Consider the following 14651-nt stretch of genomic DNA (forward strand, 5'->3'; position numbering starts at 1 on the left):
TGCAACATTTTCTGTGTTTCTTCTTATGCAATTCTCTGCTATCTGAGACAATAAATAGAAAAAAATATAATTTTATAAAATTCTATTTGAATTTTTATCCTGAATATGTATTCGCTTATCGAAATGTTTTGGAGGAAATTATTTTTTAATAAAGAAAATATAATATACAAAATAATTTAAAATTGATAATTGGATAATTTAAATTTTTGCTTCGCATACACTGTATAGAAAGGGATGTATAACATATACGATTGACAACATATTTGTACACATACTCACAGAATCAGGATTAGTAAGAATAATGTTATTTTAAAATTAAATTAAGTTAAAATTAATAAAATGAATTGGAGGACTTATTTTGTAACTTTTTAACAATTGTAACTGTGTCCAGTCATTAAGAGTTGAAGAACAGACTTAATTGTGTATTAAAAAAGTAAATATTTAATATAATGCTCCTTCTTTTTCTATAATTTTGTAAATTTATATTTTCATGCATAAAATATATATATATATATACTCTGAAAGGAAAATTATCCCGTTTTTTCCTTTCAAATTTTTTTATGTTCACTTTTTATGTACACTTAAAAAGGAAAAAGGTAATAAATTTTGAATCAAGAACTATTCTTTGTCATTTAAATTATATAAGAGAATAATTTATGTTTTAGTATTAATTAAAACCGAAAATATACAAGGATAAGCAAAAGATTAGATTGATGTTATCATTTTCTAACTTACCTTTTTGTATATTACATAAACAAATTTTGAAATAAAAAAAAGGAAATAGAATTTGAGCAAGATCAAGCAATAAGATCAAGTCGAATCATGCATTTTTCGTAGAGAAAGGTGATGTACCTTTAACTAATTTTGACATTTTTTTCTTGTGCAAGTTATATTTGGATGTCTAAAAATTCAAAAATTCTAAAATATTCTTTGAAGTGTTGATACTAACATATATTTTTTGTAGATTTAAATTATTACCTTTTCTATCTTTTTTCTATCTTTTTTAACATTAGAAAAAAAATTGAATTTTGGTCAAAGATACAACACCCATATTGTACCAGCTCTGACCAGGGAGTGTTGTATCTTTAACCAATGTATGAAAAGTGTGTATAAGATATTCAACAAAAATTTAATTTTATTTATATTTTTAATGTCTTTTTACATCATATATAACTTTATATATAAAATATATATAAAAATATTCTTTATCATATAAAGACGCAATTTTCGTTTTTGTACGAAACGATTGAATCTGGCAAAAATAATGTCATAAAGTGAAATATTAAAGTTGATCTCTGTTAGATTAAAATGCTTAAGTTTATTCTATTTACAATGTGCATTTTGTTTCTTATTTCTTGCTTTTTATTATTTTTTACATCTTCTTGCTTCTTATCCGGTTTTTTGTTTTATGTCGCCCGAGATAAAAGTTAATGAACTTCGAAAGAAACAAGAAATACATAGCAAGAAATGTGATCGATAATGGTTGCAAAGAAGAAAAAAGCAAAAGGTAAAGAGCATATGTAGAATGGGCTTTATATTTAGGATATGTTATGGGTTGCGTTCAGCGAACTCTTTTTTTTCTTTTTCTTTATTTATTGGCTCTTGCCTCCAAAGAAAATGATAGGAGAACGATACAGCCAGATCACGTCCAAATTTAGAGACCGAGCGGTTATGTTGTAAACGGGCACAAAGGATATATTAGTATAGTGCACCAGAGGTGAAGCAAGACACTCGCATCGACAATGAGACGGAATGCCGAGCATAACAATGGCTCCGCTGGGCTCATGTTCAGATTCCCATTCGGTCGTGTTATCCTTGTTTAACATTTGCTAAATAACATGGATACCTAGGTGATACTAGGGTGGAAATCTGAACATAGCTTAAGATAGGAGCGGGAAAGTAAGGGCAAGATAGGCTTGCGCCTGCGCAACCGTCTCGAAAAGGCGCGAAAAGAAATATCGAATCAAAATGGTTTATTGTTTCACTAAAACTAAAAACTAATCAACAAAAGTATTCCAAGAGGTTCGAAATAGCTTGTATAAATTTAGAGTGACAGTTCACCTCGTCCGAGATCGATCGATGAACTGCCGAAGGTAAAGGTAGAAAAGGTATCAGGACACTCGTAAATGATATTATGTAGGGCAGAATATCCTGTAGGGCAAATCCACACGAATATGAGGAATCATCAGTTAAATTTTTGTGAGACTAAAATTAAAGCTATAATGATTACATCGCAGTCGATTAAGCATAATGATTGCTTCTCTGGAAATTTTTTTGCGAAAATATCAAGGTTTGGCGGATTTTAGAAATATGTTATCAAAGTAAATATTTTTAATATTGGAAACTCTTCCAAGATATCGATAAAAATCTTCATTATAACGTTAAGTTTGACAACGGCGAAAAAATCCGAATATGAAACTTTGAAATTCGGTTCGATGCTTTGGCAAATGGCTCTCTTGTGAGACGTCGGATTTTTCGTTTCTATGCCGTGGGAAGAGACCCAGATGAATTGTTTCCTCCAGACGTGTTCTAATAAGAGGGATAATTGTACGATATGGAAACCCCGGATAGCCTCCAGGAATCAGTAACAATAATAGTGGTAAACGTGGAAGTCGATAGTGACAAAAATCATATTATAAATGATGAAAACTTTGGCCGAAAAGACTGACGTGTAGGAAGAAAGTTTGTAATGAGGTCGACCTAAAGTTGAGGGGAACAGACAGCAGTCCGACGTAAGTGCTATTGTCAGTTTTTTGAACCATCGATTATAAAATATTATAGAATCGGCGATCAAAATATGAAAAGTTTGAACAAAAACGGACTGAGTGCATTGTTTGAGGAGCTCATCGAGAATATCAAAAGAAGCATTAAGAAAAAAATGAAAAATAGGACAAATGAGAGTGGACTGAAATGAGTATCTATCTAGTCCAGAAGAACAGTCAACACACGAGATTACATGCGAAGAAAAATCATAGCGACCAGAAAGTGGACGCGCAGATAGTTATCCCTATAGATACTACAAGCGAGATCATATAGCTTGTGGAGCTTAGAGACTACTAATGCCCATTTCCAACAATTTTAACCTCGGTTCAACTTACTCTTCGTCTTTTTTTAATTCTAAAGATTAGAAAAAGACAAAGAATAAGTTGAACCGAGATTAAAGTTAATTTAATCTTAGAAATGAGCATAAGATCAGTAATTGAACTAATCTTAAGAAAATAACATGATGTAAGGTGCCGGAATCGGAATCTGAGTGGAGGTTCAATGGTTTCCGCATCACATTAAGAGGAGTCGAAATGCGGTATCCAAAACATAAGCGCAGGACTTGGTTGAATAAACCTGAAGAGCTCTGAGACGATCATTATCGATGAGACCAAAGGTGTGTAGCGTATTCAATGGAGGCACGCAGCAGAGATTTGTAGACAGAAAGTAGTATATGGGGGTGGGCGCCCCATCAGTTACTACGAAGAGATAATTTGGAGAATATATTTATCCTTATTTGTGATAATGTATGTGAGCCGGAAAGTTAGGATCTAGCAGATTGCCAAGGAATTTAACAGAAGAGGATAGGGAGATATAGTGATTATCGTAAGAAATGCGACAGATAGGCAGAGTATTTTTTTTAGAGAACACCATCTATGTTTTGAACGGAGAGATCTCTAACCCGCGAGAAATACCCCGAGGGGTGCAGGGATCGTTCAACAGAGTCGATTGTTCACTCGAATTTGTCAATGAAAAAGATGACAATGTCGTCAGCAAATTGTAATAACTCTGAGGACGGATATAATGCCTTGTTAACGCAAATAAATATTAAAAAGGGTCGGGCTACCGAATCCTGAGGAGTGCCCTTGAAGGAGACGCGAGACTCCGGTGAGAGAGCAGGGAAATTGTGTGAGAAAAAATGAGGTTCCAAATAAAGGAGAGGGGAGAGATATTCAGATGTCAAGTCTTGGGAGAATATGAGGCAAGATATTAACGAAGGAAGACTTGATGTCGATAAAAATCACTATTGTATCCTGTTTCCTAATCCAGAATGAACGCTAGCCATAAATGAAGTGAGGTTGTCTTGACATGATCTAAATTTACCGAACTGATTATTCGGAAGAATGTCAGAAATTGAAAACTCAAGTCAATAGAATCGATTGAGGATCGTATCCATAATTTTGAGAGTACAAGAAGTGAGAGAAATCAAACGAATCCTGTTGCCGTTGAGTTAGGGATTAGATTTGGAGATTAGACCAAGGACCATTGTGTAGAAAAGACAGAACAGCGGAAGAAATTGTTAAGTATCAGAAAAAGATACTCAAGGAATGCAGGAGATAAAACCTAGGAAACGGTAATCAATTCGATTAGGCTCAGGCTAGAGAAAGGTTTGACAGAATGGAGTGCAGCGTGCAATTCGTTAATAGAATAGGGCGAGTCTATCCAGAGAAGATTATCCGAAGGAATATCTGAAATCTCCGTGTATTCAAGGCATTTATTAAGAGTATTGGAGTTGGAGAGAATAAGGCGGCGGAAGTTTAAGCATACGCCATATTTCCGGAGTAGGTGTTAAGTGGTTCCAAGGATTGATAGTATTTTTTCAAGCTACTGCATTTAGCTTTGCGCAGAATACGCCTTAAAGCGGTAGCACACGTTTAATTGTATCAGGGAAATTTGCTTGAAAATTTTAAGGACTCTGCTACGGGCCTTAAGTGCCATAGTGCACTCTAGCATCCAAGGAACCGACGGAGGGCCTTTGTTAGTGAGAGATGAATTGAAAAAGCAGAAACGATTCTGTGTTGAATTAGAAGGCGAGAATCTTTCGAAGCTATTAGAAATCAGTTCAAAGAAAGTATCATATTGAGTGAGAGAATCGTTGGAGTCAATAGAGTCGATGGACTGAGAAATAGTGTGGGCATTGTCGTTAAAATGTTTAACCTCAGATCATTGAGATGAGGTGAAATTAAGCTTGTAAGAGAAAGTCTTAATAGATTTAACTAAATAATTGATCAAGACCTCGAGGGTGATGATCACTTCTGTAAAGATCAGAAAAAATACGTGTGTTGCATAAAGAAGCGATGCTAGGAGAAGCCAGCGTTAAATCAATAGTGGACGGATTTCTGAGAGGAGGAGGAATGAAAGTAGACATGGGGTTGAATAATCAAATGCTGGTCGTCAATACTCTCACGCGTCCAAAGAACGCGTCCGGCAGTGTTCGTTCGAGTTATGCTGCCCATAAATGATGTGGTGGGCATTAAAGTTGTCGAGAATAATGGCTAGATCGTTAGTCCCGATGAAAGATATAAGAATTTAAGAATTGCCCTAAGGGCCTACAAGGCAGGTAGATTAAGGTGTCTGTAAACATCGATGATGACGAGATAAGAGTTGTTAAGAAAGAGCCAAATAGTGACAGCCTCCGTAGTACGATCCAAGTTGGATGAAAGATCCAAGATGGAATAAGCGATAGAGTTGCGAATAAAGTATACCTCTTTTGTCTGTCGTATTCGCGTTAGCACGGACGGATGCAGTCAAATGCGGAAATCGCGGTCCCCCTTAATATATGTTTCAGCTAGGAAGATAACGTATTTTCGATACAACCATATTTTCGATTTCAGCTTTCTTCCCGAGTGCTTCGCAACAGTTCCAGTATAAAAGACGTAAGGAATGAATCCTAATATAATAAAAAACTGAAATGATAAGAGATTATAGTGAATTAGCGTAGATAAGAGACTGCAGAGAGTTGAGAATATTGTACAGCCTGTGAGTTTTTGAGCAATTCTGGAATATTGTTCGCTAATTGAGAAAAAAGAATGCACAAGGTTGGATGAGTTGCAAAAATCCTGTAAGTCAAGAATCATAATGAAGAGTGACATAGGATTCGATGTTGAGGGAGACAGAGCAGAAGGGACATCAAAGGGAAGAGATAGAGAAGTAGGGAGAGGGGAAATGGAGAGGAGAAGAATAGAAGGGATAGGAAGAGAAGAAATGTTATGAGGAGAGAATGGAGAGACCGCCAAGTTGGATAGTCTGCTGTTGGGAGCAAGAAGTAATGAATTGCACAAGTCGCGAAAATCGTTTCTAGGGCTACACGAGTGGTGTTCAGAAGGATTATTCACGTTAGTGCGGAATTCAAGGCGCGGAAATAGAGCACTATCACATTCGCGGACACATTCGTAACTGTGCATGATTGTAGGAGCGTGGAAGAGCGGATTGCGCTGAATCTGCGTATCTGCGATCGTTAACAGATTGGGAATGAGCGAATTCGGGGATGTGTCTTAAGATATCCTGGAGGTTGAGATCTTGATAAGGATGAAAAGCAGGAGGGATAAATGGATTTTAAAAGAGAAAGAAACTCTTTAAGATTAAGAGGATTAAGGGAAAAAGACTTGGAATTGCCGAATTTAGAGCCTCAAAGCATGAAATGTTTTCAGTAGCCATATAGGCATAAATCTATTTCTACTGCACATATACTGGGCACTTGGGGGAGGAGGGAAAGTCCTCGTCGCAGTTGCAGCACGAAGGTGTCATCTGCTAGCGAGGACAGTTCTGAGGGATTGGGATATTTAAGATGTCCATAACGAGCACATCTGGGCTTATCCTTGCAATCAGCATATTTATTATGTGTCCATATCGGAGGCACGAAAAACACATGAATACTCTGGGAAAGTAGAAGAAAACTGGAAAGTTAACGTAGAGATAGTTTATAGAACGTAGCAATAATTGTTTCGCAAAATTTAATCAGGACAGTGCGCGAGGGGGGGGGGGGGTAAAGATCAACTCTCCATTTTTCCGTTTCCTGATATTAAAGCGTTTAGCGGATAGAATCTTATAGGAGGAATTGAATTCTCTAAGAATTCTCTAGGTATCATTTTCAAAGATGTCTAGAAATACATTTTTAACGCCAGTGCGCATGTTCCGAAAAACCGGGATAGAGACAGTAAGTCCATTTTCTGTAAATAGAGGGCCGAAAATTCGATTGGCAGCCGATAAATTTTTAAGGTTGACCGCGACTTTATTACGTCCAAAAAACTTAATATCAGTAATGTCATTACCCACAATATATGCTATGACCCGCGCCACAGTAATCGGTCCCAGATGGATGTCGCCATCCTCGTCCGAGACATGCCGCACAAAAATATATAGAAGAACATCTCTTTCTCCGTAAATAATGCGTTCTTCGTGAAAATCGCGATCTGAGATTTGTGAAGCTAAGGATGTAACTTTGGGCAGGAGCACATCCACCAAAAGCTGTCGTAGGGACGCTTGTTAGATAGAACTTTACGTTTGCACTCGCCTTTCGCTGGCGGGAAATCTCAACAACAGCGGAAGCGGCTGCCGAGGAGAGAGAAAGCCCGCCGCATTTGAAATGACCTAAAAGAACCTCAAAATTATTGCTATCCTTCATGTTTTCCTCACAATTGTTTTCATGTAGAAAAGAAGAAGTACTCGACTCGAATTCGGAATCGTTCTTCAAAGGCGATCGCGAGCGCAAGCGATGGCATGCTGACAAAGATGCAAGAGTAATGAGGGCAGTGTTACTCAGCAAACTGGATTGAAATGAATTGAAATGGATTCAGATTTTCAGATATATTGATTCACGAATGTTAAAATGAATGCTTTTCAATCCTGCATTTTTCATTTATAGAAATTGCATGGAGCATATGCCTCTCTATGTCTTTCAATCTAAAAATAATATTTACTGTTTCTGTGAGTATTGTTCAATTCAAAATTTTGAATAGGAAGTGCAGTTTTTCAATCCAATTGAATCCAATTAAATCCAAAAAAAGTATTCGCTATTTAAAATACGCATTCGGATAAGAAAAAATTTCAATCCATTTAAATCAATTCTCGTTGGCTGGGTATCAGTAATCAGTTGTAGCAACATCATTTATTTCTTCGCAGTTGGCAGGATTGAATCTACGAACGATACTGATATACTTGACTCGCAAAAGAGGCAAGGTTTGCTCAAACTGAGCACACTAGGATATGGTCAACGCGATGCTGCAAATACTTTGAAGCGTTTTTTAATTAGTCAGTTTGTAAAATTCTTTCTTCTAATTGGTTCATCAAATGCTTCAAAGTCACAGCTCTAGTTTGCATCGAAGGTTTAAATCGGATCAGAATGTAAGGCCAGGTTCACATCTTAACGAAAAAAAAAAAGCGAAAAGCGGAAAAGCGGAAATCATCAGAACTCGCGGAAAGACAGAACAGACAAGCGAAATATACCGCCTACTACTATCGCGAGTTCCGATTGGCTTCCGCTTTTCCTCTTTTCCGTCAGGGAAAAGTGTGAACCCGGCCTATGAACCAACCAACTACAATCGAGTATTCCCCTGTCGTTCGGCTGTAAGGGGTACAGGGGAATACTCGACTGTAGTTGGTTGGTTCGTACATTCTGATCCGGTTTAAACCTTCTTCTTTTCTACCTTCGGTAGAAACTAGAGTCCATGTAATCCCTTCCACTATGGTCTACATGGTAAATTTTCTAACCTTAACAACAATAGTACAATTATAGAAGTCGTGTGCCCCTTTGCAGGAATGAGGGGGGGAGGGAGGGTGAGAGTCGTTTGGTATGGACGTCGAAATCCATGTAGAACAGTTATAAAAGTTAACAACAATTATAGACCTCATTTTGCTCTGTGACAGATTTCCTAACCTCAATAGATGCCAACTTTAAGACTTAATATCTCAGTCCGTGGAGCAGAGCAACTCTTTTTTTCTATCAGATTCTTTCATTTTATGCAAAAACGTCGAATAAGCCTAATTTGATTTTGGAGATGATTGCACTAAACTGTATATCACTTTTATACATAAATATCTAAGAGATTTTAAATTCAAATGATTAAAGAAATACAACCGGTCAAAAGAACACCATGTTCCCTAGTATTATTAGTATTTATATAGTAGTTGAGAACTTCTCGAAAAAAGAACAGACCTCTTCAGCAATTATTAATTAAATGACTTTAATAATCTAAGCACGATAGTATCAACATATAAAAAAAAAGAAAAACTGATAGAAAGCCATTTACTCAGAAGCAGTTGACAAAGCTAAAGAACATATTGCTGCAGATCACAGAAGAGCTGCAGCTCGATTTGTGGGAGCAAATGAAGCAACATTAGAAAGAGATTAAAAGCAGTAAGTCCATTTTATTTACGTAGGCTTATTTTTATACTAAATTATTAATTTCTGCTTAGACTTAGACAATTAGATTATATTTAGATGAAACTTTATGCTAGTCTTTTCAGGAAATAGTATCATTAAATTTTGGCAGATTTAAACCAATCTTTTTAAGAGAAGAGGAGGAAACATTTTTGGTAAAATGAGTCAAAATCATAAATGATTTTATGTAGTGTCAAAAAAACAGTTACACAATTGTGTATCAATATGCTGAACATAACAATATTTCTCAACAATATTTTATAATTTTAGCAAAAAGAAAAAATGGTAGGATAATTGGATCAGATACTTTTCTATGAAATATGGATTAATTTTACAACGAGAGAAGCTTTTAGGACAAGCTTTTAGATTCAACAAGGTTCAATTTAATAAATTCCAACAATCTAAAAACGATTTTGAAAGAAAATTCTAAACTTGATGCCAGTTGTATCTATAATATAGATGAAAGTAACATATCCATAACTGTTTCTCCAGTGACTGTTTCTAATAAACTTCCAAAAATTGTATCATCTGAGCGTAACATCAAGTCTCAAAATTGCATAGAGACAGTAACTACAGTGCGTTGTATGAATGCTGTTGGCTACATTTTACCTGCTCTAATCTTCCCTCGAAAAAGATATAAGCCAGACTTTTGTAACAGAGCATCACCGAATACTTTAGGTGATATCTGATTCTGGTTCCATAACTTCAGAACTATTTATAACCTGGTTAAAACACTTTATAACATATGCAATGGTATCTCGAGATAAACCAGTGTTACTTATATTGGATAATTATATATCCCACTGCAGTTTGCCAGCAATTGATTACTGTCAAAAGAATGGCATCATTTTGTTTCTTCTCTTCCATGTGCTAGCCACAAATTACAACCACTTAAAGTGATCTTTTTTGGATCACTGAAAAAGTTCATGGCAATAGAATGTGGTCGATCAATATCACAGCACTCCGATCGGCCAATAATTTATCATACAGGAAAAATTTTTTGCAGTTTATCACAAGACTACTTCTGTTGACAAAGCAATTAATGCATTTAGAGATACAGGAATTTTCCCAGGAAGCTTCTGAGTAGTCATCATATAACCATATTAAATCACGACGTGAAGTAGAAGTGAGAAATGATACGTTAGTTTTATTATGTGCCATTTATAAATAGTGATAAAAGGCATAAGTGCTTTTATTCAATGCGCATGCAATAGCTTATTTTCATTTACATGTGTCTTTTATCACTTTTTATGATTATTTAATGAGGGATAAGCATAGTTTTCATCCATTTTTACAACAATGTTTTAAAGCAATCTCATCATTTTGTTTTGTCCAAATTATCATTATTTATAAATGGCACGTAAAAATTAATGTATCATTTTTCGCTCCTGACATCACGATTCAATATGTGATGACTATTTAAGAGTCACCACATATTGAATCTTAAGACATTAAGATAATCTTGAAATAAAAACCGACTATGAATACCGCTATAATACTACTAGCCAGCTGTCTTTAACAATATCTCATCTGTGACTCTATTAGATTGTTTGGAAAGTTTATTTCAAAATTGCGCTCTGCGTTACCATGGTAATCGTTAACCGAGGATGGTTCAAACGATTTTGTGTCCCTAAAAATAAGAGAATGTGCAAAAATGGAAAAAATAGAAACTGAAATAAATATTAAGATTTCAAAAATCTGCAGTTACACCTGAATACACAGTAAAATTTTAATAGATTAAAATTTTAATACTCATATTGTGCTTCTAAATAGATCCACAACATTACTTCAAGATGCCAAGAAGCTGTATAAAAATTGATCAATCACAATCGACAATTTGGTTTTCAAATTCGACCATAATTAGTCAATTTCTTACGGCTTGCGGCCTCTTAAAGCAAAATTGTGGATCTAGACTATTTCCTCTGTTGTTCTAAGAATCTGATCATTGCTGTCCTCAGATTTTTATTTATGCTTAAAAAATGGCAGAATCAATTAGATGATGACTGAGTATATGAAAAAATTGAAAATCAGATATAAGTGTAACTACACATACGTTATTTTTAAATTAGAACATTGACTGGACTCTTCTACTCTAATTCTGTTTGACAGCAAACTTCGTCGGATTTGATAAGGTAACGGAATCACAGGCTCAATCACAGGCTCTTTTAAATGCAACTATGTTGGCAAAATCGAGTGAAAAAACGAAGAATCAGATGGATTTTCATAAATGATCCTGCATTGCGTCGAAAACCTTGACTGATATTTTCTCCTATGAAGATGTTTTTATTGATAAAAATCACTCTACACAATTTATAGATAATATCGAAAATTCGAAGCTGGCAATTTCAACGTGGAAAATTATCCTCATGGACGACCTCAGAAGGTCTAACATTTGCAGAGTTTAGCCTAGCAGATCTTTCAGCAATGTTTTATTACTGAAGGACCTCCTACACTAAAATCTGCGAATATTAAAGAACTCGCCATTACTCTGCACAAATCTATCTCCATTGTGACTATTCGAAGTCTGTGCATTAATTTCTGAAATTTTCTTGTGCAGTATTATATCTGAGATAATTCTCAAGTAAAGCACAAGTCGTTATAAATTACATCAAAATAGCTGGATTATGAAATAGCAAAGATTATGAAAAATCAACTTTTCAATTATTCATGACTCATTTTGATGTTATTTGGTGTTATTGTGGCTTTGTCATAAAGATTTGAAATAAATTTTCTGAACAACCTTATATATGAAAGAATATTTCTCATTCAGTCTTATATTGAAATTTGTCATTTGTTCATATAGCTCTTCCGTTACCTTCATATTCATAAGATTGCTCTCTTATTTTCGATCTTATATAATTTTGATTTTAATATACTTAATTTCTTAGTGTTATGCTGCGCTGCAGTAGAGTGCTTGGAAATCGGCCACAATCCATACAATCGAGATTCTTTGTTATCAAGTAATTATTCGTTTATTTTCATTTTCTCTTTATTCTGATTAACGCATTCTTTCTTTATCATATTGTTCTTTTCATCTGATTCTTTCTCTTCCGTTCAATTCGTTTTTTTTCTTGAACTGATTTTAAAGATTTGTTCGCAGATCTGTCGAATAAATGATGAGAAATTGAAAAGCTATTTGTTGTTCTAATTATTTGAACCTAAAAATATACTAAATAAATAATCGATTAGTAGTGGACGAGAATTTTATGTCAACTACAAATTATAATTCTATTTTTACTAATTATCAATTTTTATAATAAATTTTAGGTAAAATAATTTTCCTAATTTTCTTTTATATTTTGTGTATACTACAAATCACATTTTTTAACTTTATTTTTACTATGACTAAGCCATATTACATTTTAAAAAAGAATAGAATTAGAATGATCGGTACTGTCTACTGAATACTTCTCCTAAGTTAATTTCCTTATTTTTATACTTATATTTCCAACGATATTAATTATTTGTATGTGTTTTATGTTTTCGATTTTAGTTCCAATCTTTTTTAGTTTATTCATTCTCTTATTTCACATATCCTTGCGATAAGAAAGAATAAGTCTTGTTTTCTTTTTTATTCTCAGCAATATTAATTATTTTTGTGTCGTATAGGCAAGACCGAGATAAATTCTGATAATATAGAAATTAAAACAGATATGTGTGCTGATGAGATGATAATAGATGACAGCAGAATACAAGAATTCAAAAGAGAATGGGAAGGAGATAAGATCCTTGGCTCAGCGGATGACAATGGAAAACTTATGTACTTGATACAATGATATGTAGTACGTCCTACTGGTTAACGTGATTAGTCATCACCTGCCTCTAATTGGCAAGATGTCTGCAAAGAATAAAAAAAATCGAAGTTCAAATCCTGATCAAGGTGATATTTTTTAATAATAATTTCTTTGCAGTATTTAGATATTTATCCACATTAGTTATATTAAGTTGCTTTTCAATTTAATTTGTTACTATGTAATCCAGCTTTAATCTACAATTGTATGTCAAGATCCATAAATAATCGACGTGTACTTCACTTCAACTAGACATTGTAAAAATGTGTACAAAAATATTATTTAGGCACCAAGACTTGTCTTGATTGAATGTGATCCTCTGCACTCATTTGCATTCATACATCTATTTCTAATGTTTAATACGTATTCAGGAAATGCATAAAGAATTTAAATTGGTACAATTTAAAAATGGCTGATGAATAAAGATAATTTTTAGGGATGCATCGGAAAAAAATATTTAATATCTGATATTATCCGACACTTTTACTATCTGACCAAATAGTCGGATATCATTAATATCCGAGAATATATCCAAAATTTTATATTATTGCTAATTTTTTATTATATAAATGTTTTATAAATAAGTATACATATTCATAATACTATAATATCTTGTATTCTTGTTCCAAATTACAATTTTTTTTCTAGTTTTTTTTAAAGACATGTCCCAGAATTTAGTCAAATATCCGGAAAATATCGGATATCCAACTCGAAAAATTGCCCTCCTGTATATATGATGTTACATTCTTTTCGAATATCCGGTATCCGATAATTTTACGATCCAGTGCATCCCTAATAATTTTGTTTGCGCAGGAAAGGAACGGATGCAGTTGATATGGTGTCTGCCAGTGTTCTCAGATTGTTATTCAATTTTATGAGGATAGAATAACCTGGAAAAGGACAAAAATAAAACCGTAATGGATTAGCTTCCTTGGAAAAGCCAGATTCCACATTTTTTGGAAAATTGACTTTTATTGTGATGTATGTATGCAGTTAAAATCTTATTATAAATGTTTTGAAGCATTTGATTGATCACATATTAGAAAAACGAATTTTGCTAATTAGCTAATGAAAAAATGTTTCAACGCATTTATATAGTATCACGTTAATTGTGTACTCTATATAAAATGTATTGTAGATATTCTCGAAGTGATTGTTTTATTATTTTATTATAAACACAATAAATGTATTTTTTTTAATATTATTCATTTAATTTCTTTCAATCTCATGATTCGACTTCATATTTTAGCAGTATATCTATTTTTTTTAGCTGCATGTTTTGTTCAATATTTTCTGTTTCTTTTTTTAATGCAAATCTGACAATAAGCAGGAAAAAATAGAATTTCACAAAGTTCTGTTCAATTATTCTAAATATGTATTATCGAAATTTTATTTCGAAGAAAAATATTTTCTAGTAAAAAAATTATAATATACGAAATAATTTAAAATTTAAATCGATAATTTATATAATTTAAATTTTCGCTTTGCATATTTTAAGTGCAAAAAAGAAATAATATAAAAAGTATAATTGAAAAGAACAGACTTGTTTCAGGATCTATGATCCACAGCCTTGTTTCATCATTTTATTGTATTAGACGAAAGTCAATACAATGTATATATCATATTGTTTATACACACGGCCTTAAGTTTTATCAGCGTATTTTTCCTATTAATTAATTAGTACATATATTTTTTATATATATTATATATTACATAAT

At 33.6% G+C, this 14651-nt stretch overlaps 1 long non-coding RNA gene across 1 annotated transcript; it reads left to right on the forward strand.

The window, feature by feature from the left end:
- The first annotated feature begins 8437 nt into the window (after positions 1-8437).
- On the forward strand, positions 8438-13955 carry LOC108690252. Its single transcript, XR_001931873.1, has 4 exons — positions 8438-9118; positions 12031-12102; positions 12752-13022; positions 13747-13955. It is a non-coding gene; the product is annotated as an uncharacterized LOC108690252 (long non-coding RNA).
- The last annotated feature ends 696 nt before the right edge of the window (positions 13956-14651 follow it).

Source organism: Atta colombica, unplaced genomic scaffold (assembly GCF_001594045.1).
Source record: "Atta colombica isolate Treedump-2 unplaced genomic scaffold, Acol1.0 scaffold30, whole genome shotgun sequence".
Classification (NCBI taxonomy): Eukaryota; Metazoa; Arthropoda; class Insecta; order Hymenoptera; family Formicidae; genus Atta; species Atta colombica.